Source organism: Pseudophryne corroboree, chromosome 2, assembly GCF_028390025.1.
Source record: "Pseudophryne corroboree isolate aPseCor3 chromosome 2, aPseCor3.hap2, whole genome shotgun sequence".
Classification (NCBI taxonomy): Eukaryota; Metazoa; Chordata; class Amphibia; order Anura; family Myobatrachidae; genus Pseudophryne; species Pseudophryne corroboree.
In genome coordinates, this window is record NC_086445.1 from 392,316,467 (window position 1) to 392,320,660 (window position 4,194).

The 4,194-nt window shown below is 43.3% G+C and overlaps 1 pseudogene; it reads right to left on the reverse strand.

Moving 5' to 3' along the window:
• Positions 1 to 1,197: 1,197 nt before the first annotated feature.
• LOC135052225 (5S ribosomal RNA) lies at positions 1,198 to 1,317 on the reverse strand (annotated as a pseudogene).
• Positions 1,318 to 4,194: the final 2,877 nt, after the last annotated feature.

Below are 4,194 nucleotides of genomic sequence, written 5' to 3' on the forward strand. Positions count from 1 at the left end.
CCTGTTCACTACTACTTACCTGTGCTGAGGAAAGGAGTTTGTGGGATCCCAGAAGGAAGGTGATCCATTAAATCTAAAAGAAAAAAAAAGCAAGGGTTAATACATATAGACCTTGATTAATATTACACAGAACTTTCAGAATGTCACCAAAGAATTAACTGGGACAGTGTAATATATACATCCCATTCACAAGAGTTTAAAGCAAGGAAACCTTGGCCTCTAGTGGGGATAAATATAACTTGAGTTATTTACAGTCAACTGTACATGTTACATTTGCTCTGCAGGAAAGGAGACTTTTTGAAACAAATAGATGTTACAGCACAGTGGCTACTTTGTTTTCCTTAAAAGGCTACAGTACTACAGATCCTCTGCCAAGGTTTACTATTAGTTTGACAGAAATATATATATATATATATATATATATATATATATATATATAAACACACTTCTCCAGCGATGCAGAAAAAGTAGACAAGCCAGCACTCACGTGTAGATGAAAGAAAAGAAGGATTTATTCCTTAACCAAACGGCATGGTGACGTACAGCAAATTCAGCAAACACAGCCCGACAGCTGTTTCAACCGACTGGTCTTCCTCAGGGGCTAACCACACTGTTGTCAGAACATGAAATATCAGCCTCAAATGGCACCACAATCAACCCAGCAGCATCAGGACATGTGCTGAGACAAGTCCGGGCATGCCTAATGCATCCCCTGCTGTCTTCTCCCACTCCATGACACTGGTAACTAAGCTAAACAAACCCGGTATCATGCATATCCACGGCTCCGGAGCGCGGCAAAACCTGCAGCGGGTGGTCTCAGCAGACTGACTAGTAAATGGCATGCTGATAGTGAGGGGAATTGCAAGGACGCTGTATATCAAAAGAGAAGTGAATGAAATGAAGTGATGTGTTTAAAAAAGTAAAAGGAATAGTGCTGAAGCTCAGCAGAACAGGGTTCCCTGAAAGTGCTGGCTAGAAAGTGCAAGGTGCAAAAAGCAGGAAGGAATGACAGGTCTAATAGAAATAATAGCAGGTGACACAAGGACAACCTTCAAAACAACCTACTGCAAAGCAATGCCCACTTGTTACGCCATCAATATAAATAAGAATATATGTGCAAAAAGAATCCAAACTGCCCTATTGGGGAGAAAACCCACAGAATGCACAATGTCCGCTGCCTTGTGGTATTAAGTGAGTGATGTACAGCACCCAGTATTCCCAGATCGTTACCGCTACTGGTACTGACTGGGCCCAACACTGCTTAATTTCCAAGATCAACCGGAATTGGACGTTTACCAGTGTGGTATGGCTGTAAATATCACTAGACCAACATATGTTGTCTACTGGGGAATCCTATATAGGCAGCTGGAATCTGATACTGCTAAATACAACACCAAAGATGGACAATAAGCTGCACATTGTGAGCAAGAGAGGGTCTGCATGGTGGATGTTGAAAGCGAGGGTGAAAGGAAAGGTGTCACTGCTAGTGAAGTGGGCACCTGTCAGGATCGAGTCTCTAGATATATAAAGACACACAGCGGTGTCTGACAGCACATAGCATGCATAGAACATCAATGACAGGACACACGGCCGTGTCTAAGAAAATTAAACCAAACAGCGGAATGCAGAGTCCAACAAAAAGTCACTATAATATGTCACAGGAAACAACCTAAACGAAAATCTTCATTGAGGCCAATCGGAGTAAGGCAATTAAGTCTGTGTATCCATTGCAGTTCTCGTTGTAGCAAAATTCTGTCCCGATCACCCCTACGTTGTAGGGGCGGTATGTGATCAATGATACAACATTTGAGCTGGTTAACAGTATGATGAGCATCCTTGAAGTGTCTTGCAACCGGTAAGTTAGTAAAGTTTTTTGAGGTGTCTGTTGCAATTAGGCACTTCTTGATAGATGACCGGTGTTGGCTGAGCCGTTCTTTTATCATTCTACTAGTCTTGCCGACATACAGACGGTTACATGGGCATCTCAAAATGTAAACAACAAATCTACTGTTACAGTCCAGCCTATATTTGAAGGAATATTCCCTCCCATCAGTGGGATTTTTGAAGCGACTGCCTATTATCAGAAAAGAGCAATTCGAACATCCTGTACACTTAAATACTCCCGGTTTGGTGGTAAGCCAATTGGACATCTGTCTAGGTTTCCGCTGTGAAAAGTCTGTCTTGACCAAAAGGTCCTTGAGATTCGGTCCTCGTCTATAAGCAAATCTTGGTATTAGAGATAAGTCTTTTTTCAATGTCGGATCACTGGAGATCAAATGCCAATGTTCCCTGATGTGGTTACGTATAAAGGCTGATGCCGTAGTGAACATACTGGAAAAATTGAGCCTATCCCGATCTTTATTGGTAGGATCAGTTTTCACATGTAAAAGTTTAGTTCTGTTAAGTTTCTCAATCCGCGATAAAGCATTATTGATTTCATTCTTGGAGTATCCTCTGTCCAAGAATCTCTGGCACATAGATTCCAAAGCTCCTGGTAATTCTGTTGGATTAGAGGTGATGCGTATCACCCTCAGCAGTTGAGAGAAAGGCAAGCCCTTTTTCAAAGGCGCTGGATGAAAACTGGAGTGCAATAAAACAGTGTTACGGTCAGAGTCCTTACTGTAGATTGAAGTTAGCAATGTATTATTCTCCTTTTTGATGGTCACATCCCAAAAATTAATTTGTGTTTTACTGAAAGTCAAACTGAATCTGATGGTTCCAGGGAGGGCGTTGAGTTCATTGATGAATTCCAAAAGATGTTCTTCACTGCCTTGCCAAATAAAAAATAAATCATCGATGTAACATAGTAACATAGTATCTAAGGTTGAAAAAAAGATAATTGTCCATCGAGTTCAACCTATTTGTGGTCTCCTATGCACGATTATTTTGTATAAAATTTTGACTGATGTTGATGACTGTTATGCACACCAGTGCCTGCAGGAAAGTACTAGTGTCAGAACTGTTATGCACTCCAGTGTCTGCAGGAATGTACTGGTGTTTGAACTGTTATGCAAAACAAATGGACTCACAGACAAACTGGGGAATATGACATAACGTACACAGAAGGTGATAGGGTAACAAAATACACACACAGTGAACAGAGAAGCCCAGAGGCTAAGGAACTGGGTATCTCCCTTGTATTAGAACTGCTCAGATGTAAAAAGCAAGATGTTGTGTTTTAATACGTAGAGAACCCGAAATGCTGTTGCTAAGGGCAACAGCAAAACCCTAAAGGGTTACCAACGGGTGTGGCAGTAAACTCCTTGGTCAGAGATGGAATGATAGACACAAGGAGAGCCTCCACAATCCTGATTCTCACTTGCAGTGCACAGGTTTAAGCTTACTGCCACTAAACTGACCCCTGACACCTAGCACAGTGAGACAGGATTAGACAGGCAAGTGTTAGAATACAGCCGCAAACTTGCTAAGTTCACAGAGTAATAACAGAACCCCAGCAAGCTAAACGACTGACTCCAGTCTTACTGCTAGGTCTGGATTGGCAGAGTGTAATACCAAATCCCCAGGCCTATTTGCAGTAAGCAACAAACAAATACAAAGCTACACAGTACTGGCTAACTTTCATGAACTGACTAACCAACAGAGATTCAGCAGCATCTGCTTACCCTGAAAAGAGGCCTTATAAAGCAGGTGCTGTCCACGCCCCACTCAGACCTCACAGACTGTGAGCACAAAAACCAGCACCGGATCCCCTGCCGTGCACAGAGCCTATAACCACTGCACAGCAAAAGACCCGAACCGGAGTATCAGCTGCGCTCAGGTTACTCCACTAGCACTTGTCTCCCGGTTGCCATGACGACGTGGCAGCACAGGGCAGGAGACCCTAACAGTACCCCCCCTCTGATGAGGGGTCAAAGAACCCCTACCACCGGGTTTATCGGGGAACTGAGAGAAGAAAGAGCGTATCAGTCTGGGGGCATGAAGATCACAACTGCGCACCCACGACCGCTCCTCCGGGCCATACCCCTTCCAGTACACCAAAAATGACAGCCGACCCCGAACCACCTTGGAGTCAAGAATCCTTTCAACAACAAACTCCCTCTGGCCACGTATCAGAAGAGGGGAAGGTCTTCCACTGGAAGAAGGATTACTAATCGCCCGTTTTAAAAGGGAACAATGAAATGTTTTATTGATACCCAAAGAACGGGGCAGATCTAACTGAAATGCCACCGGATT